Raw genomic sequence first — 23808 nt, 5'->3', positions numbered from 1 at the left:
GGGAAGTTATACTTACTGTATGTTATGTCAAAATACATTCTACTGTCATGTATAACTAATAACAAAAATATAGTTCAAAATTAAAACAATAAAAAAAAATTTAAGGGATGGGGTTGTTGCTCAGTGATTAAGCACCTCTGGGTTCAATGCTCAGCACCCAAAACAAAACAAAACAAAAAACAAGGTGGATGGGCATGATCAATGTACAATGTATGCATGCATGGAAATATAGTGAATCTCATTAATCTGTGCAATTAATAGTGTTAATAATTATAATTTTTTTTTGTACCAGGGGTTGACCCCAGTGGAACTTAACCACTGAACCACATCCCCAGTCTGTTTTTAAAATATTTTCAGACAGGGTCTTGCTAAGTTGCTTACGACCTTACTAAAATGTGGAGGCTGGCTTTGAACTTGCAATCCTCCTGCCTCAGCCTCCTCAGCTGATGGGATTACAGGTGTGTGCCACCATACCCAGCAATAGTTATAATTTTTAAAACAAAGGCTCAATGAAGTTATCATTGTCACTGCTGTATAATTAGTAAACTTATCATGTAGACAGTTTAAAATCCTTGTAGAATACATTTTACACTGTGTGTGTGTGTATGTGTGTGTGTGTGTGTGTGTGTGTGTGTGTGTTGCTGGGGACTGAATCAGGGCCTCCTGAGCTCTGGGCAAGAATTCTACTATTGAGCTACATCTCCAGCCCCTTATTGAGCAGTATTTTACAACCAGGCATTGGGTTAAGGGAGATAGCCAGGATTCAAGTTGTTTCTGCTACTTGAGGTGGTTTTCCTTAAATTTGTCTTTTATTGGTGCATTATAATTATATATAATAGTGGGATTCATTATGCCATAGTCATATATGCACATAATGGAGAGGTACTTGAATGCCTCAATTTAAGGACCAAAAGTTTTAAAATTTGGGGGCATCTTTTTACAATTTAAACCTGATTAATAGAGAAAGCTTAATTTATAGAGTATAGTCTATTCAACAACTTTCCCCAACAGCTGAGGATAATGAAAAGAGAAAAGTAAAGGTTGGCTTTTCTAAATATACAATTTGCTTACTGGGCTTTCTAGATACGCATTTTAAAGATTTCTTAGGAAACTCCAAATGTTACAAGGAAGTATTGCTTTTGGTTTAAAGTTTTACCCTGGTCATGCACTCCACCCTTAAATGATCTTAGTGACTAATAAGACTGGCACCAGTTCTCACTTACCAGATGTGAATTCTACTTACCAGCGGGTTTTTTTTTTTTTTTTTTTTGTGTGTGTGTGTGTGTGTGTTTTCCTAATTTGCAGTCATACACAAAACCAGATTAAAGAATTTCTTAAAATACATGATAATCCTCAACTATGCAGTTGCTCTTTAATTTTTAAACTGGCCTGGCACGAGGGCCTAACCTAAGAGTCATAGGGTGATTTTGTTCCCTGATGTTAGAGGGCCCTCCCCTGCAGGCCTCAGTGACTAAGAAGGCAGCTGCCCAGAACAGGAAGGCCTGAGGTTCATGTGACAAGCCACCAGCCTTCACCAGAAAAAACAAAGCAGGTGAGATAGGTCCCTTGCACCTCCTTCCTGCTGGTTGGTTTTATGTTGCATCTCAGGATTTTTTTTTTTTTTTCATCTTCAGACTGCTCTGGATTTTCTCTTTGACCTAATTTATTTTGTGCAGAAATGCTGTCCAGAAGGGCTTGCTGAGATTTTTGTCTGGGCCTGCCTCACTGAAGAGGGCCAACCATACAGTTGCACACTAAGAATGGAAAAAAAAAAATGTTTCCATGCTTCAGAGATTACTGAACACAATCTTTCCACATTAAATCAATTCCTACCAACAGGGATAATTTTCACTAGTTGGGAACATGATGCCATCAATATTCAGTAGCCACTTTCTAGATTTGGAAAAGACCACATAACTTCACAATTTGTTGGCGCTTTCCTTCACCAGATACAAGTCATTGTTTTCCAAGGTGGTCTGGATACTTACCTACATTGAATTAATTAATTAATTAATTATTTTTTGTGGTGCAGGGAATTGAACCAGGGGTGCTTTTACCATTGAGCTTCATCCCTAGTGCATTTTATTTATTTATATATATATTTTTTGAGACTGGATCTTTCTAAGTTGCCAGGGCCTTGCTAAGTTGCCGAGGCTGCCCAAACTTGTAATCCTCCTGTCTCAGCCTCCCAAATCACTGGGATTACAAGAGTATGCCACCATACCAAGCTGAAGTGATAATTCTTTTTTTTTTTTTAAAGAGAGAGTGAGAGAGGAGGGAGGGAGGGACAGAGAGAGAGAGACAGAGAGAGAGAGAGAGAGAGAGAGAGAGAGAGAGAGAGAGAGAGGAGAGAGAATTTTTTTTTAATATTTTATTTTTTTAGTTCTTGGCGGACACAACATCTTTGTTGGTATGTGGTGCTGAGGATCGAACCCAGGCCGCACGCATGCCAGGCGAGCGCGCTACCGCTTGAGCCATATCCCCAGCCCCAAGTGATAATTCTTTAGATTAGGTATTGGCTATGTTTTACTATTAGTTAGTTCATTCCAAGAACGGTATAGAAAACTTGCCAGGATAAATTCATGGTGGCTTGTAAAGTGCTGTAAACTTGTCCTTAATTGTTTTTCTTAAAGACTTGCTTTCAGCATGTCATTCTGTCATGCCTGTATTCAAAAATGTATGTAAGCTTACGTATTAAATTCCTTCACTCTGTATTCCAGGCCTTGGAACGTTGTCTCAATTCACTTTCCCAGGCTGACTTAAGCAGCTCCACTTCACCTGCCTGTTTTGGCTCACTGGTCTCTCCTCTCTCTTGGAATATGCCCCAGAGTTTCCCTTAGTTGAATTTTCCTGCCTGTATTACCTATATGTAAGACCTAATTCAATGTTATTATTGGGTGAAATCTTCCTTGATCACTCATGATAGAAAAGGTCTTTTACTGTCTTCCACTGTTCCATAATAAAAGTGAAAATACTTGATAATAGCTATGTTTGAGGTAAGTGCTTAAAAATACACCTATATGCAGCAGGTAGGGGTTTAAAGTAATACTGTTTGTACACACATCTATAATCCCAGTGGCTCAAGAGGCTAAGGCAAGAAGATGGCAAATTCAAAGCCTGCCTCAGCAATTTAGAGAGGCCCTCAGCAACTTAGCAAGACCTATCTCAAAATAACAAATAAAAGACTGGGGATGTGGCTCAGTGGTTGAGCACCCCTGAATTAAATTCCCAATACTGCAGAAGAAGAAAAAATTAAGACCTTCTCAGAAATATTTCAGGCCCTGGATTTGATCTTTACCACCACCACCAAAATACACATGCACATGCGATTCAAATAAATAAAATTTTAAAAAACAATCAATACTCTGGGAGAGAAAGCAGTTGCAATGTCTACAACAAATAAGAGATTACAAAGCTAGGACAACAGCTTTTTTCTTTTTTCCTTTATTATTATTATTATTATTATTGCAGTGCTGGAAATTAAACACAGGGCCTTCTACCTGCTAGGCAATCACTCTACCACCAGGCCACATCCCCAACTATTTTAGCTATTTTTCAAAAGGTGGCCTGTGGATCCAGGTGGTCTTCCAGAACTTTCAGTCTGCAAGATCAAAACTATTTTTATAATAATAGACTTTTTTTTGCCTTCTTTGTGTGTTGATGTTTGCCCACATTCAAAATGTTGAGGAAAATTGATGCCCAATTTTTTTCTTAAATTGAATGCATATTAGTATATTTACTGAGGTAAAAAAGCATAGGAATAACAGTCTAATAGAAAGGAAGAATCTGGCTTTGGATGTATTGACTTTGTGATGTCTCTGGGCCATCCATGTGGAGATGGTACACACGGATTTGGACCTCAGCAAAGTACTAAATGTATTCAAGCTTCATATGGGTAGTAATCATGCTGCTTCTTTACTTACACAGTTTCTTCTGACCAGGTTAAGTCCTCTCAATATTTTCTTTTTGCTCAAGGCTGCACAGACACTTATGAATCTGTGTAATCTTGAGCAAGTAAAACATTCTCTTCAAGGCTAGGGTGTAACTCAGTGGTACAGCACATGTTTAGCAAGCCCAAGGCCCCTACACTGAGGGGAACAAACCTCTGGTTCTCAATCTTCTCATCTATAAAATGAGGATAAAGAACCTTTATTATAGGACTGGTGGGAGGATTAAAGAATTTAATATGTTCTAAGTGCTCAGAATAGTACATGGTACGTAGCAAGTACTATAATAAATAATGGCTGTGTTATATTTTTAAAGCCCCAGGAACTTCCTTTTTTTTGTCTCATTTCTCACACTTGTTATATTTACCAGGGTATAATCTCCATGAAAGCTGGGTCTTGATCTCTGCAGTATCTCTAGCGTTACTATGTAATAGATGCTCAAAATAAAAAAGTCATTGAATTAGTAAATATATCTCCCAGTGTGGTGGTTGTGTTGATGTAATTCCCTTTCCTCTTCAAAGTTGCTTTTGATTTAACTCAGACCAATGGGTTAGAGAACTGAGTTCACCATGACTTATTTTCTGCTTTGAACAGTGTTGTGTCCCCCACAGTCCTTCCCTACTTTCACCGGTACTGGGCATTATACTGAGGGGCGCTCTACAACTGAGCTACATCCCTAGTCTTTTTATTTTTTAATTTTGAGATTGTGATTCACCAAGTTGCCCAGGCTGGTTCCAAATTTGTGATCTTCCTATGTCAGCTTCCTTAACTGTTGAGAGTACAGGCATGTGCCACCATGCCCAGTCCTGCAGCCCCTTTGATGGTGTGCATACTTAAGGGAATCAGTAAGCATTTAAGGGTTGGCTAATTAAATGATGTGGCTTGCACTGGGGCTGTAGCTCTGGGTAGAGCACTTGCCTAGCACATGTGAGACACTGGGTTCAAGCCTCAGCACCACATAAAAATAAATAAATTATTAAATAAAGATATCATGTCCATCTACAAAAATGGTATGATTTGATACTTACCCCACTTTTGCCTGTTGCAGAATATGACACAAAGACAAGAACTAAGGAAGCAATTCTTAGGTTATAAAAATCAAAAGTTTGGATAGTAATGATCATCACATTCCACCATCATTAATTACCCCATGCCCCATCATTACAATCCAAAGTACATGTATGAAGACACAAATTGGTGTGAATATACTATGTGTACACCAGAAAAATTGTGCTCTACAGATGTAATAAGAATTGTAATGCATTCTGCTGTCATATATAAATAAAAAATTAAGACAAACAAAAAAACTTTAAAAATATTTTGCATTGTTAATACTGTATCTCAGAGGGGCTAAATTAACCCATGATGTGTTTATAGTTAATCAAATAAAATGCTGTTAAGTTTTTAGGAAAAAAAAGATCAAAACTTTGCATGGGATATTTGAAATATAGTTTGGCATTGCAGGAACTTCTCTTTGTAGTCCACTAGCAGTCTAAAAATAATCAAATATCCTATGCCAGGAGCCTAATGCCTAGTAATGGACTGCACTGTCTTAAATATTGTAAATATGGAGTTCGTGCATTCCTCAGATTATAAATTCATGGGTTTTGGTATATCAGAAAGAGTCCTACAAAATAATAATAAAAAACTCACACAAGGTGGGCACGGTGGTACATGCCTGTAATCCCAGCCATCAGGAAGCTGAGGCAGGAGGATCTCGAGTTCAAAGCCAGCCTCAGCAACTTAACAAGGCCCCAAGCAACTCAGTGAGACCGTGTCTCTAAAATACAAAATAAGGCTGGGGATGTGGCTCAGTGATCCAGTACCCCTGAGTTCAATCCCCAGTACAAAAAAAAAAAAAAAAAAAAGGAAAGAAAAAAGAAAAGAAAGAAAAAATAAGTAAAAGAAAGTATTTATCTCCCCCTCCCCCACTGTAGATTAAACCCAAAGACTGCACCTACTTGGCAAGAGCTCTACCACTGAGCCACCTACCTAGTCCCAGAAAGTATTTGTCTTTGTCCTCTGTGCTTTACAAATGTAAGGGAAAATATTCACTATTCTCCTATTCACTGTAGCAAAATCATAACTAGATCAAAGCATTACTAACTCACTAGCTGTGTGACTTTTGGAAAATCATTTCTCATTGGAAGTAAATTTCCTCATTGACAAAGTGAAGAGATTGTATTCTAAGGTCTTCTAATTCTATCTTCCTGCCCTCCCCCCATTTTTTTCTTTATTTCTTCTTCTTTTTTTGGTAGTGGGGATTGAATCCAGGGGTGCTTAACCACTGAGCAACATCCCCTGCCCTTTTTAATATTTTATTTAGAGACAGGGTCTCGCTGAGTTGCTTAGGGCCTTGCTAAATTGCTGAGGCTGACTTTGAACTTGCGTTCCTCCTGCTTTAGCCTCTGGAGCCCCTGGAATTACAAGTGTGCGATACTGCGTGCGCCCAGCTCTCCCTCATTTCATTTAGTGCATCAGACCACATTAATTAATCATCTTTATTTTATTCAGTTTTCCCTTTTGTTTACAGAGAAGAGATATAACTCAATCTTTCCATAAATCTGGAGGTAAGCTTTCTATTAAAATTGTGTATGTAGTTACTTAAACATGACTACTTCTGATATGTGAATGCTAACCCTAAACAAGGTGAGAGGGAAAGAATAGAAGTTCAGTAGATTAGACAAAGGGGAATGAAGGGAAGGGGGGTGGGATGGGATAGGAAAAGACAGTGGGATGAATCTGACTTAACTTTCATATGTACATATACAAATACACCACAGTTACTCTCACTATTGTGTACACCCACAGGACTGGGATCCTAACTAGAATGAGTATATTACATGCTTGTTCAAATATATCAAAATGGATTTTATTGTCATGTAAAACTAAAAAGAACAAATAAAAATAAATACAAATAAAAATAAGCAAATAAATATAAAAATAATAGACGTTTTCCCTGTTTGGCCATTAGAGGTCGCTCAACATCTAGAAAGTGGAAGAAACCAGATGAACCTTATGAAAATCCTGGATGGTCCTCTGGGGCTGACCCAGTCCACTGTCTGAATCTGTGTTTTACTTTGTCAGGTTCTGATATTTGTGTGTCAGTGTCTTTCTTAATATAACCAAAAATCCCCTCAGCCATTCAGAATATGTGTTCTCCAAATGTCTTCATTTTGTCATTTAAGTCAATGTCTAGTTGTCCAGCATTTGACTTACTACATACAAGGTTCAGTGTACTCTATCACAGAGTTGCTACACATCCTTCATCTGTAGAGGAGGTAGCTCACATGCAGAGACTTCACTGACCTTCCTTCCTAACCCAAGGCACCGAAGAACCAGAGGTGCTTTAGCACTGAGCTATATCCTCAATGCTTTTATTCTATTTTATTTTTTAATTTTTTGGTATCAGGGATTGAACTTGAGGTTGCTTAACCATTGAGCCACATCCCCAGTTCTTTTTATTTTTTATTTTGAGATGAGGTCTGGCTAAGTTGCTTAGAGCCTTGCAAAATTGCTGAGGTTGACCTCAAACTTGTAATCCTCTTTCCTCAACCTCCCTCATCACCGAGATTACAGGCATGCACAAGTGCACTCAGCATATAAGAATCTTTTGTCACAGTGGTTTTGTTTTGTTTTATCTTTTGGTGTTGGAGATTGAACCTAGTAGCCCTCCATCACTGAGCTCCATCCCCAGTTCTTTTTTCCTTTTGAAATGAGGTCTTGCTAAATTGCTGAGGCTGTCCTCGAATTTGTAATCTTCCTGCCTCAGCCTCCTGAGTTGCTGGGATTACAGACATGGACCATCATGCCTGACTGTCATAGTGATTTTGTACTGTGTTTGTTTACAAACACTTTTCTCCCATTTCGGAAAAGATTCCTAATCTCCTTCATAATAAAAGAAATGCACACCAAGCCATGTACAGTGTACAGTGGTACATGCCTGTAATCCCAGTGACTTGGGAGACTAAAAGAGGAAGATTGAAAATTTGAGGCCAGCCTGGGTAATTTAGTGAGATCCTGTCTCAAATTAAAATTTTAGAAAAGCTCAGTGGTAGAGTGCTTGCTTAGCATTAGTGAGGCCCTGCATCCAATCCCTAACTCCCCCCCCCCAAAAAAAAAAAATAGAAAAAAGGAAATGCTTGAGAGGATACAGAGAGGGGGGAATCCATACACACTATTGGTAAAAATGCAAATTCATTTTTTAATTTTTTAAAAAATGCAAATTAAATTAATGTAGCCATTATGGAAAACAGTGTGGAATTTCTTCGCCACACTAAAAAGAACTACCATATGATCCAGCAAACCTACTACTGATTGTGAATTAACATCCCATTGCTGTGACAAAAATATCTCAGATAATCAATTTATAAGGAAGAAAGATATATTTTGGCTTAGAGTTCCTAATATTTCAGTTCATGGTCACTTGGTACTGCTGGTTTGGGCCTATGGTAGCCCAGTACATCATGGCAGGACAGTATAGTGGAGCAGATGCTCACTTTATGAGAGCTAGGAAGCAAAGAGAGGAAGGTACTAGAATCCTAACATCTCTTTTAAAGACACAGCCCACCAATGACCCTACTTCCTTTTGCTTGGCCCCACCTACCAAACGTTCCACTCCTAGTAGTGCCACAGGCTGGCAACCATATGGATCTTTGCAGGACATTCACAATTTAAATGTCACAGTATGTATCCATAGGACACGAAGCTGGTATGTTGAAGAGATTGCTGCACTCACAAGTTTATTGTGTTTATTGCATCAGTATTCACTGAAGCCAAGCTATGGAGTCAAACGAGGTGGCTGTCAATGGACGGAAACTATGGTATATATACACACAATAGAATATTTGGCCCTAAAAAAAGGATGAGTCCTATAATTTCTGGCAAACATAGTTGGAACTGAAGGACATTATGTCAAATAAAATGAGCCAAGCTCAGAAAGCCAAAAAAGCTAAAAAGGATAAAAACAGAGAAAGTAGAATAGTGGACTCCAAAGAAACACTAGAGTCTATGAAGGGTAGGACACAGCAGGGATAGAGAGAGGCTGGATAACAAGTACTAAAATACAGTTAGATCCAGATGTGGTGGCATACATCTGTAAACCCAGCAACTGGAGAGACTGAGACAGGAGCATCTTCAAGACCAGACTCAGTGACTTGGAAAGACCCTCAGTAACTTAGTGAGAATCTGTCTCAAAATAAAACATGAAAAGGGCTAGGAATGTGACTCAGTGGTAAAGTGCCCCTGGGTTCTATCCCCAGTAACTCCCCCCAAAATACAGTTAAATAGGAGAAATAAGTTCCAGAGTTCTATAGCATAGTAGAATTAATATAGTTTGCAACTTATTATGTATTTATTTATTTAGGTACTGGTGATTGAACCCAGGAGCTCTCTACCACTGACCTAAACTACTAGCCCTTTATTTATTTTTTTATTTTGAGATAGGGTCTCACTAAGTTGCACAGGCTGGACTTGATTTTTTGCAGTCCTCCTGCTTCAGTGTCCAGAGTTGCTGGGATAACAGGCTGCACCACCATGTTGGGTTGTGCCAGTGTGCCTGATTGTACGTAGCCATTTTGCGAAGGTGAAAGCTGGTGTTATAATCGAGATCTGTCTGACTTTTAAGCCACTTATCCTCTACACCACTCTGCTTCTCAATATGTTGTTGATTGCTTTGAGCTGATTCTTAACTCCTCTCAATTTTATCAGCATACTTTGTGCTTTAACCCCTGTGAGCTGTGAGCTCAGCTTCCAGTTCTAGGTGAAGCCACTCCTGAAGAGTGGAGTAGAGTTCAGAAATATGCAGTGTCCTCAGGCGATCTTCTCTGGGAACCTCATCCACTTTTGGATGACCCTGACGTGGGAGTCTAAGAAAGAAGAATGATAAACTCAGAGCACCTGAACAAGTTTCTCTTTACTTATAGGATTAGGTAAGTGTACTTTGGGAAGTCGCCCAGAAGGCCAAAGTGTCCATCTAGGGCAAGTGGAAAGCTTTTCCTGAAGGAAGACAACCATCTGACTGCTGCAAAGGTTGACTGCACACCAGCCTCTTGAGCAATACATCACCTTATCTTGTGTGACACTCCACATGGGTCGTTTTGTCTTGCACAACTTTTCTTTGTGGAAACTTTGCTCTAGACTTGAGTCATTTCCTGTTAAAATTTTATGTCCACCTCATGGTGCTAAAAGGTTAACTGGTCTTATGATCAGATGGATGAATAACTCAGCCACCACGCTGTCTAGCTCTGAACTTTGCTCTGGTTTGTGTTGCAATGGCACATGTTCCTCCATGAACTTTCACCTAGATATCTGATTTATTGTAATTATTAATAGTATTGCAGGTTGGATTAATAATCTTTTTTACTCTATTGATATCCAATATATTTAAACATTTCATAAACATTATTAGCACATACATTCAAGGATAAAACCACTGTTTTCCATCTCAGCCAGAGAAAACAGCATTTGTCTCTTTTGTTGTTGTTGTTCTGTAGCACTAACAATAATGAATACTTACTGAGCCCTTTCCTCAAGGTAGGTATTATCCTACTAAGCCCTTTAAGAAATGCTCTCAAGCCCAGCATAATGGTTCAGGCCTGTAATCCCAGCGGCTCTGGAGGATGAAGCAGGAGAATAGTGAGTTCAAAGACAGCCTCAGCAATTTAGCAAGGCCCTAAGCAACTCAAAAAGACTCTGTATCTGAATTAAATACAAAAAAGAGCTGTGGATGTGGCTCAGTAGTTGAGTGCCCCTGAGTTCAATTCCCTATACCAAAAGAAATGCTCTCATGAGGTAGGTTCTTTTGTTACAACCATCATCATCATCATCATCATCATCATCATCACTTTATAAGTAAGGAAACTGAAGTACAGACTTGTTAAGTAATTTGCCTAAGGTAACACAGCTATTAGATAGGAAAACTGAGATTCAAACTCCTTGCACTTACTGTGCCACTTGTTGGGAAACAAAGACCTCCATCTCTGTTACTGTGACAGGCATTTCCCATCTGCTTCAAAGAGCCTTTCTTGCCTTTTTATCCTACCTATTTCGACCTCTACCCTCTACCACCTTAGCTCCAAACTGACAGGGCTGACTTGGAGAACCAGCTGTCAGAACAGTGTACCCCAATTTAATGATGTTTCAGAATGTCATGATCACCTAACTGGAAAGAACAATATTAACAATCAATAGTTGAGAACATTTCAGTGAGTGCCACAATCCTTGTATAGAGGCAAAATAGCAGGTAAAGGGAGCCAAACTATTCCTGGGATAGGTTTGTGTTCTAGAGAGGCCATCATTCACGACCTCCTGTGTAAGGCAGGTGGAGACAGGCTTTAGACGGAAGAACCCCCCCTTGGCTTCCTAGGGTTTTCAGAATTTCCATTGGAACCAGAAAACTAGCTCTTCTTTTTAAGCTATCTGTCCTTCCTAAATCTGTCTTGAATGCTGCATCAAACTCTCTCTAATCCATCTTCCACGTGGCTGCCAAAGCCCGTGCAGTCCTGGTGAGAACACCTTTAACCCTAGTTCTGCCTATCATCACTCCTGCTGCAAGTCACTCCCTTGCAGCTGCAGCAGCTCACTTGCCTCCCTGACGTGCCTTCCAAGATCCTCCCAGATCTGCCTTTCTAGTCTCATCTCCTATGGCCTTCCCATGTGCACTCTCTGTCCCAGACTCGCTAGACTATATCCCCAGCCTCCCAACCCACCTTTTTTTTTTTTTTTTTTTTTTTTTAGGTACTGGGGATTAAACTCAGCCACATCCCCAGGCCTATTTTGTGTTTATTATTTAGAGACACAGTCTCACTGATTAGCTTAGCATCTTGCTGTTGCTGAGGCTGGCTTTGAACTTGCGATCTTCCTGCTTTGGCCTAGCTTAGCATCTTGCTGTTGCTGAGGCTGGCTTTGAACTTGCGATCTTCCTGCTTTGGCCTCCGGAGCTGCTGGGATTACAGGCATGTGCCACCACACCTGGCCCTCCCCAGCCCTTTTTATTTATTTATTTTGTTTTGAGACAGGGTCTTGCTAAATTGCTAAGGCTGGTCTCAATGCTGCAATCCTCCTGCCTCAGCTTCCTGTATTGCTGGGATTACAGCCATGTGCCATCACACCTGGTTCTTTGCCTCACTTACTTGTGTAGTGCCAGGGATTGACCAGCGGCACTTAACTACTGAGCCACATCCACAGCCCTTTTTTTGTATTTTTTATTTAGAGATAGGGTCTCTCTGAGTTGTTTAGGGCCTTGCTAAATTGCTGGGGCTGGCTTTGAACCCACAATCCTTCTCTCTCAACCTCTAGAGCTGCTGGGATTACGGGTGTGTGCCACTACTTACTCATTTTTTTTTCTCTCCCTTTTTGGTACTGGGGATCAAAACTAGGGTCTTGGGGGTGGGGTTGTGGCTCAGGGTAGAGCACTGGCCTAGCACATGCGAGGCTTGGGTTCGATCCTCAGCACCACATAAAAATAAATAAGTAAAGAATTGTGTCCAACTAAAAAATAAATATTAAAAAAAAAACTAGGGTCTTGAGTATGCCTGTAATCCCAGCAGTTGAAGTGGCTGAGGCAGGAGGATTACAAGTTCAAAACCAGCCTCAGCAACTTAGTGAGGCCCTAAGCAATCTAGCAAGACCCTGTCTCAAAATTAAAAAATTAAAAAAAAGGGCTGGGGATGTGGCTCAGTGCTTAAGTGTCCCTGGGTTTAGTCCCTGTACTCCCCCACCCCTCAAAATAATTTTTAAAAATTTTGCCCAGGCTGGCCTTGAACTTGTGATACTTCTGCCTCAGCCTTCCAAATAGTGGAACAAGTTTTTAAGAATGAGTGGGCATTACCCCATGTGGTAGTGCACACCTGAAATCCCAATAGCTCCAAAGCCACCTCCTTTATGAGAGCTTCCTTGCAGTAGTAACTCCCCTGCCCCCACATCCCACTCTGTAAAAGCTGCTTCTTTAGCTGTGTCCTCAAGCCATGGTATATCTGATTTTCTGCTTAGATCACATTGCAACATCCATATTGTACACTTAGTTGTTTACAATTTTTTTCTCTTCCAATAGAATGTAAGCTCTTTAAGAATAAGGTTTGAAGCCTGGCATGGTGGCATACCTGTAATCCCAGCGGCTTGGGAGGCTCAGGCAGGAGGATGGCAAGTTCAAAGGCAGCCTCAGCAAAAGCAAGGTGCTAAGCAACTCGGTGAGACCCTGTCTCTAAATAAAATACAAAATAGCCCTGGGGATGTGTCTCATTGGTTGAGTGCCCCTGAGTTCAATGCCTGGTACCCAAAGAAAAAAACAATAAAAAGAATAAGGACTGACACTACTGCTATTTCATTTTTGTATCCTTTTGCAGGTTCTACTAAGGTATCTAACAGATAATGTTCCTTGGAAATGCCCTGAGGAGCCTATTTCTTGTGAATTAAGGAAATGCCAGGCAACATTTGCTAAATCATTTGTTTATGAGGTAAGTCAAAGTAGTAGGTGTATTACTCTCTTTATTTTAAAAAATGAAGTTTACTGAAAGATACGGCCAAAAGACTGTAGAGTGTCATTGTTCAATACGATAGCATTGACCACATGTGGTTACATAAATTTAAATTCATGAAAAATAAATAAAATTCCATTACTTAGTTACATTATCCACATTTCAAAGTTCAACAGCCAGATCTGGCCAATGCCTATATGGGCAGCACAGATAAAGAACATTTCCCTCACTGCTGACTGAAAGTTCTATTGGATAGCACTGTTCTAGAAAGATCATTGGTACATACCAGTGGCATATAATAAAGTTTATACACTATTAAGAAATCATTCTTGTGAGCACATGAGGGTAACATTGATAATAACATCATCTAGGAGAACAGCTGTTAAAGATTTACACTTGGGGTATTCAATAGTTGGTAAGAGACTTGAGGCTTACAATAGAGAGAGAAGAAAAAGGAAGCTATTAGTGGTATACATAGGCTATTAAGACAAAGAAAGATGAATGGATCTACTGGGCTGCCCGGCCTGCTTTCCTCTTGTGTCTAAAAACTACCATGCTTCTGAGAAGAACGAGGTTGGCTAAGGAAAAATAAAGTTTATCAGGGAGAAGAGCAGCAATAGGTTGATAGGGTAGGGAAATTATAAGTGAATAAGACAAGAGCTCTCTGGGGCTTATGTACAGACCATAGTCAGACACAAGAAACCACTTGTAAATTCCCAGGGAGTGTTAATCTCTTCAGACCTTGGTTGAAATGCTGGAATTAAATCCCAGCAGCTTGGGAGGCTGAGGCAGGAGGATCTCAAGTTCAAAACTAGCTTGAGCAATTTAGCAAGGCCCTGAGCAACTCAGCAAGACCCTGTCTCTAAATTTTATATATATATATAAAGGGGGGGCTGGGGTTGTGGCTCAGTGGTACAGTGCTCGCCTAGCATGCACGAGGCACTGGGTTCAATCTTCAGCACCACATAAATGTAAAATAAAGATATTGTGCCCACCTAAAACTAAAATAAATAAATAAATGGGCTGGAGATGTGGCTCAGTGGTTAAGTGTACCTAAGTTCAATCCCAAGTACCAAAAAAAAAAAAAAAAGAAAGAAAAAAAAAAGAAAGAAAAAAAGAAAGAAAGAAAGAAAGAAGAAAAAGAAAAAAAATGCTGGAATTGAAATGATTAAGCAAGAGGCAAGATAGCCCAGGAAACTTCTGAAATAAATATTAACACTTAGCATAGCTTTGTCAGCAGTAAAATAGGAATAATAACAATAAAGACTAAAGCAAATACAGCAAATTACCAATCATAGAATCTAGATGGTGGGTGTATGGATGTTCAGTGAGCAATTTTTTCAACATCCCTGTATATTAAAAGAAGAAAGAAAGAAAGAAAGAAAGAAAGAAAGAAAGAAAGAAAGAAAGAAAGAAAGAAAGAAAGAAATGGGGGATGGTACAAGATATTGAACCCATGGACACTTTGTCTCTGAGCTGTATTCCCTGCCCTTTTTCAAATTATTATTATTGTTGTTGTTGTTATTATTATTATTTTGTTTTAAATTTTGAGACAGGGTTTTGCTAAATTGCATAAGGCCTTGCTAAATTTTAATGGCTGGCCCTGAATTTGTTACCCTCCTACCTCAGCCTTTCAAGTTATGGGATTCCAGGTGTGTGCCTCTGCATCTAGCTACTTGAAAATTATCTTAATAAAACATTTTAAAAAATGCTTCCTACCTCTCAGCATTTTTGAAATGAGACAATCAGAACTAAGTAGTGTTTCTAAGTAATAGCCTAATTTGACTAGTGAATCTCTTTCTTTCTTTCTTTCTTTCTTTTCAAAATAACTATTTCATATTTATTTAACTTGGGAAATGTAAAAACTTGAAGATAAAGAAATCCTCTTCAATAGCACTTTACTGCTGAATTTGCTATAGCCTGCCCTATTGATTTTATTTTATTTATTCTGATTTGTTATACATGATGGCAGAATGCAGTTCATTTCATATTACACATATAGAGCACAATTTTTCAAGACACTGATTGTACACAAAGTATTTTCACACCATTCATGTTTTATACATGATTAAAGTAATGATGTTTAACTCATTCCACCTTCATTTCTACTCCCTTGCCCACTCTCTTCCTTCCCTCCCCTTTGCCCTATCTAAAGTTCCTCCATTCCTCCCATGCTCCCTCCCCCAATCGCCATTATGCATCTGCATCCTCATATCAAAGAAAACATTCAGCCTTTGGTTTTTGGGGATTGGCCTGCTTCACTTAGCATTATATTCTCCAACTCCATCCATTTACCTGAAAATGCCATGATTTTATTCTCTTTTAATGCTGAGTAATGTTCCATTGTGTATATATACCAAAGTTTCCTTATTCATTTATCTACTGAAGGGCATCTAGATTGGTTCCATAATTTAGCTATTGTGAATTGTGCTGCTATAAACATTGATGTGGCTGTGTCCCTGTAGTATGCTGTTTTTAAGTCCTTTGGGTATAAACCGAGGAGTGGGATAGCTGGGTCAAATGGTGGTTCCATTCCCAATTTTCCAAGGAATCTTCATACTGCTTTCCAGATTGGCTGCACCAACTTGCAGGCCCACCAGCAATGTATGAGTGTGCCTTTTTTGCCACATCCTCGCCAACACTTATTGTTTTTGTATTCTTAAGAGCTGCCATTCTGACTGGAGTGAGATGAAATCTTAGTTTTGATTTGCATTTCTCTAATTGCTAGAGATGTTGAACATTTTTTCATATGTTTGTTGATTGATTGTTTATCCTCTTCCGAGAAGTGTCTGTTCAGTTCCTTGGCCTATTTATTGATTGGGTTATTTGTTTTTTTGGTGTTAAGGTTTTTGAGTGCTATATATGTCCTAGAGATAAGTGCTCTATCTTCTATAGGCTCTCTATTCACCTCACTGATTCTTTCTTTTGCTGAGAAGAAGCTTTTTAGTTTGAATCCATTCCATTTATTGATTCTTGGTTTTAATTCTTGCACTATAGGAGTCTTATTAAGAAAGTTGGGGCCTAATCCAACATGATGGAGATTTGGGCCTATTTTTTCTTCCATTAGGTGGAAGATCTCTGGTTTAATTCCTAAGTCCTTGATTCACTTTGAGTTGAGTTTTGTGCATGGTGAGAGATAGAGGTTTAATTTCATTTTGTTACATGTGGATTTCCAGTTTTCCCAGAACCATTTGTTGAAGAGGTTATCTTTGCTCCAATGTACATTTTTGGTGCCTTTGTCTAACATAAGATAACTGAAGTTATGTGGATTAGACTCTGTGTACTCTATTCGGTACCCATGATTATATTAAAGAGGAAGTGAATCACTTTCTGAAGAATTTTTTCTTAACAGCTTAACAAGTTATTTTATAAATGATACACATAAAACTTGTCTATGAGGATACATAAGAAAAAATAATAGTTTTGACTGCCTCAGCTGGGCAGGATGGCACACATCTGTAATCCCAGTGGCTTGGGAGGTTGATCAGGAGAATCGTGAGTTCAAAGCAAGGCTCAGCAATTTAGTAAGGACCTAAGCACCTTAGGGAGACTGTGTCTCTAAATAAATTATAAAGAAGGGCTGGGGGTGTGGCTCAGTGTTTAAGTACTCCTGAGTTAAATATCTGCACACACACACACAACAACAACAACAACAAAAAACAGAGTATTGATTGCTTCCAGGGAGTAGGAATTTTGTGGCTAGAGGACAAGAATGAAAAAGAGACCTTTCACTGTGTTGTCTTTTGTAAGTTTTGAACATCAGATCATGTGTACATATTTACCCGTTTAAACATAAAATAATAGATAAATCATAAGGCTCCCAAAGTCTAATAATTTGCCTCTCTTCCAAGTGGTAAAAATGAAGTTGCTATATATGGCTCTTGGTTACCTAAGAAGTCAAGTTCCAGCTTTGTGATGTGACATTGCAGGGTTGGACTGACTATCAGCATTGCTATATTTGAGGACACTCTTAGCTATGAACCAAAGGACTGTATTTCCCATTCCTTTGGTTCATAGCTTACCAGATAAGGTGGGGCTCAGGAAGTAACCTGGTTGGGTAGCTCAGAAGAATGAGGGTTTCAGGGGCAGACTGACAAGAGTTATACCTTGTAACTGGGGTATAGTTCTGTGTGAATAATATTTTATATGTTCTATACAATTCACAAAATGTTCATAAACATTACCTCCTCTGAGCCAGACAACTTCCCTGGGAGGTAAGAAGGCAAAGGATTTTGTCCTGTTTCACTGAAGAGTATGTTAACCATTAGACACACTTGAGATGTCCTTCCCACTGTGGGGAGCAAATGACTGAGGTCCCCTGGCCTTGGCTCAAATGTTCCTGGCCAGTGACTGTTGCGGCACAGATATTAATTCAGCTCATTCTTTCAAGATGTTGGGGTTCCTCTGAGGACTTAAGTGCTCCCCAACAGTCTTCCTGAACTTTCTTTAGAGCACACTAATCTAACATGCTTCTACTCACCCATCGACCCACCCACCCAGCCTTCCTTTTCTCTTTTCTCAATTCAGGGAAAGACCTGCATCACAGACTGATGGCTCTGCTAGTTTTTCCTGGCTTTCTCCCATTTTCTGTTAAAGACATTTCCTGAAAATTTAATACTGTTTTGGCATCAAATGTAGATCTTAATGATTACACGTTGTGCTTTTAATCAATGTACTATATTGTTTTTTTTTTTTTTTTTTTTTTTTTAGAAATTCACTTCAACTTGAATTACTAGTCCGGCACATCCTTATTTATTTATTTATTTATTTATTTATTTATTTATTTATTATTTACTTATGGTACCAGGGATTGTACCTAAAGGGGCTTAACAACTGAGCTACATCCTAGACCTTTTCAATTTTTTTTTTTTTTTTTTTTGACAGGGTTTCACTAAACTGCTCAAAGTCTCACTAAGTTGCTGAAGGCTGGCTTTGAACTTGTGATCCTCCTTCATCAGCCACCCAAGTTGCTGGGATTACAGGTGTACACCACTGCTCCCAGCTTTGTTGTCATTTTTTGGGTGGGGGGGTACTGGGGATTGAACTTAGGGGCACTAAACCACTGATTTCATCCTCAGCCCTATTTGTGTTTTATTTAGAGACAGGGTCTCACTGAGTTGCTTAGTGCCTTGCCGTTGCTGCAGCTGGCTTTGAACTTGTGATCCTCTTGCCTCAGCCCCCCAAGCTGCTAGGCTTACAGTCATTCACCACCACGCTCCTTCTTTGTTGTCATTTTTGATGCTTTATTTATTAATTTTATATATATATATATATATATATATATATATATATATATTTTATTACATTAGCATAGAAATGTTTTTCAGAGAAAAATGTCTCACTTTGTTGCCTAAGGGGGCCTCAAACTCTTGGACTCAGCTTCCTGAGGAGCTGGGACTATAGGTGTTAAAAATTGACACATCCCTCCCAAATAAAAGGGGCTTGGGATATAGCTCAGTGGTAGAGGACTCCTGGTTCAATCTCTAGTACTGACCTCCACACAAAACTTAATTCTGTGGCTGGTGGTACATCTCAGTGGTAGAACACTTAACCTGGTATGCACTGAGACCCTGGGTTTGATCCCCAGTGCCACAGACAAAAATAAAGTGATTCTGCTTTATATTAAATTACATAAAACTTAAAAACTCAGTTTCATAAAGCTTTCTATTTAGTTTTAATGCAAATTTAGAGATTTTTAGTTGTTGTTTTTTGTTTAATAATTTGTCCTTTTCCTGTCTCTGTCTCCACTTTTCATTGTCCTTGTTAATGTATCACAGAGGATTGTAATTACATAGTCATCCTAGGGGGTTCTGGGAATTTATGCAGGCCAGAGGGATTTCTGTTTGTATGTAACCCTCGTAGTTTGGCAGTGAAGGGTGGGGAGAAGGCAGAGAAACCAGCAGACTATTACTTCTGGGCTCTTCCTGGAATTGGCTGGCAGCGAGCTGGCTGTCTGTGCTATTGCAAGAGTTTCCAGCCCTCTCTTGGAAGTTCTAACTGACTAAACGGACTCTTTTGTCAGAAAAATTAGGACTTCCTTCCTAAAGTGTGCTTGGCTGGAAAAGGAAGCAGGAACCCCTTAGGGGCCAGTATTCTAACAGTGATTGACCCTGATGTGATGCGTGGAAGAAGGATTTGAGAGCAAGGATGGCAGAGAGGGTTTTGAACCAACTGGGACAAGTTGGGTTGTGTGAAGGCAGCCCTCCTGGGCATTAGACCAGGGCATTATAATAGTTTAGCTTCTGCTCGTATGTCCCTAGTAGGGCAGGAGGGTGGCTGCAGAGGAGGAGAGTGCCCAGGGCAGAGGACTAAAGTAAAGTAAGAGCTTGAGCAGAAATGCTTAATGAAGAATGTCCTCAAGAAACTGTCTGTAGCAGATGAGTGATGAGCTGGTCATAGTCTAGTGAGGAATCAGTAGCTTACACACACACACACACACACACACACACACACACACACACACACAATATTACCTTGCCCCTTCATTAACAGTCAGAGATCTCAGATACTAAAAATATATTTTGAGTTCTTCAGGAGCAGAAGTCATGAATTTTATGTCTCTTGCATCCCCTGGGGACAGCCGCACACTTGGCAGGGCCTCCTTGAATACAGAGTATTGTTTTAGGGGCATTATGGAAAATAGGTCTTTGGCAATGTGTACTGTGCTAAACAGTTGGCATCTCCCGGGAGCACAAAAGTTCCTCACCTCACCTCCAACTTTCACTCATTTTCAGGATTCTAACTAACAGTTTCTTCTAACTTTCACTCATTTTGAGGCTTCTAACTAACAGTCTACTTTTTAAATACTACTTTGATTAATCATGAGGTTTGTTGTCGCCAACAGTCAATACTAGGTTATATCTCTGTGACCTTAGGCTTTTCTTAGAGGCCCGGGAATCAACCATAAGCAAAGTGTTCATGGGGGTGAGGGAGTCAAAGAGGACCCCCCAGGGAAACTGCTCACTCTGATGGTAATGACTGTTGCTGCAGTTCTAGGGGAAGGAGTTACAAGAAAAGGAAGCCCCGGGGCTTTTACTTTTTCCCAGATTCATATCTGAATGTCTTCCTGCCATTCAGAAGATTGGTAAGGAGCTGCCAAATCTTCTCAGGGAATGAGACAGCAGCTTGTAGATTTGGAGTTAGAGATTCTTGCAGGCCGCAGGAATATCACAAAAAAAAGTATGACATGAGCCAGGCATGGTGGCACATGCCTGTAATCCCAGAAGCTCAGGAAGCAGAGGCAGGAGAATCCCGAGTTCAAAGTCAGCTTCAGCAAATTAGTGAGGCCCTAAACAACTCAAGGAGAACCTGCCTCAAAGTATTTAAAAATGGGTGGAAAAGTGGCTCAGTGGTTAAGTACCTCTGGAATCAATTCATGGCACCAAAGATAAAATAAAGTTTGACATTAGCTAAAGATGCTAATATTTGATTCACTGATAAGACAGAAGGCATGCTGCTTTTCTCTGTGATGCTTCCTGCTTTCAAAAGTAGAAATACAAACTCACTAAACATTTTCAAACATTGTAATAAATACATTATATGAAAAGTAGAAGTTTTTTGCAATCCCCACCCCTCTACCCCAGATCACCACTGTCAACTATTTGGAGTCTTATTCTTTCCCTTTTCTGGGAAACATTTTTCAGACCTTGATTTTGTCTTTTGTAGAAAGTATGGTATGAATTAACCACATAATTTATTTAACATGAATATGTTAAAATGTAGTCACAGTATGCTCTAATCAGAATCTACCCACAAGTTCATAAAACAAACAAACAAGGACTGGTTATGATCTTCATATTCTCACCTGTCGAGAATGTGCTAGGCAAATGATGTCATTTGCAGGAAAATGGATGGAACTAGAGACCATTATGTTAAGCAAAATAAGTCAAACTCAGAAATCAAGGGACCTGTGCTTTCTCTCACATGTGGTAGCTAGAGAGGAAGAAGGACAGGAAAGGTGGCGGCAGATCTGATGAAAATCAAAGGGAGATCAGTAGAGGAAAGAGACCAAAGGGTGGGAAGTTGGGAGGGTCAGGGGAAGTGCTGGGAGTGATACTGGCTGTATTATATTGCTATATTATGTGATGTATGAATATGTAACAACAAATCCATCATTGTATACAACTATACTGCACCAATAAAAAGTGTGTGTGTTGGGGGAAGAATATGCTAGGCAAAGCTGAGTTCAGTGGCACACAACTGTAATCCCAGGTACTCTAGAGGCCAGCCTCAGCAATTTAGGGACCCTGTCTAAAAAGTAAGTAAGTAAATAAATAAATAAATAAATAAATAAATAAAAAGGACTAGGGATGTAGTTCAGTGGTAAAATATCTCTGGGTGCTAGTACAGCAAACACAAAACACACACACAAAAAAAAAAAAAAAAAAAAAACATGATGGCCTAGGTGTGGCTTCTGCCCAAGCATCCCTGAGGGTCTTAGGAATGCAGGAACCCTGTCTTTTTTTTTTTTGGTTGGTGGGGAGGGACTGGGGATTGAACCCAGGGGACTCAACCACTGAGCCATAACCCCAGCCCTTTTTATGTTTTATTTAGAGACAGAGTTTTGCGAAGTTGCTCAGGGCCTCGTTGAGACTGGCTTTGAACTCACAGTCCCTCCTGTGTTGTTGGGATTACAGCTGTGTGCCGCCATGCCCAGCTTAACCCTATCTTTGATGCTTAGCAAAGGTATCCTGCAGTGATAGCTTGAGGAGAAATATTTTTGTAAGCAACTGCTTGAGAACCTCCAGTTTAATCTTGGAATCCTTATGAAAGTAAAACCGTGTGTTTTGGGAGATGCACTACCCACCCTGTGGTTCCAGGGACTGGTGCTGGCTTTGGGGATTTATGTTCCTTAGAGAAAGCAGTTAGAGGCCTAGAAAATGACTAGGAGCTGGGCATGTTGTGAGAAACTGTGGATCAGGGCTCAGAATTGGAGTTCTGTTTTCCTCTGGGCCTACTGGGGTAAAATAAAATTTGGAGTTCTCTTCCTCTTTCAAGCAAGTGATGCTTGCTGTTTCTTGATCAGTTTGTTTCTGGCAACACGAACATAATGTGTGCTGGCAAATCTATGGGACACAGTGATAGGTCTCTTTCTGCCTAACACTGTGTCCCATATGAAAGGAGACTGGTACCTCTGGATAAATTCCTAGTCAGGGGCTCTTTTGACAATTGCTACTTACTTTTGCCCTCCTTTCTCCCATTCCTGCTTATCTCTAGCAAATCTACCTAGGCTAATAGGTTTTGTACCTCTTATCATTTTTTTTTCCTTTCTTTTCCTTGCAGGGACTGAACCCAGGGGATTGAACCACTGAGCTACATACTGTTAGGTGAAGATGACTTAGGAACAAAGCACCAAGCAGCATACCTGCAGGAAAGAAACACCGATCAGGCACTGAGGGAACCGCCTGTCAATCAGCAGGGTCTCCAGGCCAATCCTGGATATTAGCCAGTTTCTCCACCAACCCCAGTAGGACAAAGGACTCTAAAAACCCCTTTTCCTGTCCCAAGATGTCCCTTCCTGCCCTAAGCCCAATAAACATTCCAGTCTGGTGGAGCCACCCCGATAATCAGAGCCTCTTCTTATTCTGCTGGTCTGAGAGGCGTTGTCCCCCTCCCCCCATCCCAAGCGAAATCTCAGTAAAGCCTCCTCCAGCAGCCTTTTAAAATCTGCCTCCTTTTGGTTGCTGCTGCCTGACCTTACACATACCTAGTTCTTTTTTTTTTTTTTTTTTTTTTTAATTTTGAGACAGAGTTTTGTTAAATTGCCCAAGCTGGCTTTGAATTTCCAGGCACTTTGCCTCAACCTCCTGTGTACCACTTGCCACCTCACCTGGCTCTCTTGCGGATTTTGTGTGTGTGTGTGTGTGTGTGTCTGTCTGTCTGTCTGTCTGTCTCTTAGGGGTAGAACCCAGGGGCACTTAACCACTGAGGCACTTCTGCAGGTCTTTTATTTTTTATTTCGAGATAGGGTCTCTTCAAATTTGCCATCCTCCTGCCTCATCCTCTTGAGTTGCTGAGCCAAGGGGCCAGGCACTCTCTTGTGATTCTTAATTTTTGAGAAGGAGCAAGAAACAAAGAAACGAACTTGTTATTAACAGGTTCCTTTGGGAAGCCATTAAATCTGAGGACTGACACATGGGCAGTATATGGGAGAAGGGGTGAGTTTGTGGTATGAGTGTGGTGTGTGTGTGTGTGTGTGTGTGTGTGTGTGTGTGTGTGTTGGGGGAGTTGCTTTCTTAATTTCTCATAGTCTTCCATGTCTACTGAGAACAATTCCCTTCTGGTCCCCTAAAGTAATAAACCTCAGTTTAATTTTTTCTTTTTCACTACCTCATTTGCTGTTACTTTTTATTTCAATACTCATTCAACAGACATTCACCAGGGGC

This window comes from Urocitellus parryii, chromosome 4 (genome assembly GCF_045843805.1).
Source record: "Urocitellus parryii isolate mUroPar1 chromosome 4, mUroPar1.hap1, whole genome shotgun sequence".
Classification (NCBI taxonomy): Eukaryota; Metazoa; Chordata; class Mammalia; order Rodentia; family Sciuridae; genus Urocitellus; species Urocitellus parryii.
The sequence above is the reverse complement of the archived record's forward strand: the minus strand, read 5'-3'. Positions refer to the sequence as shown.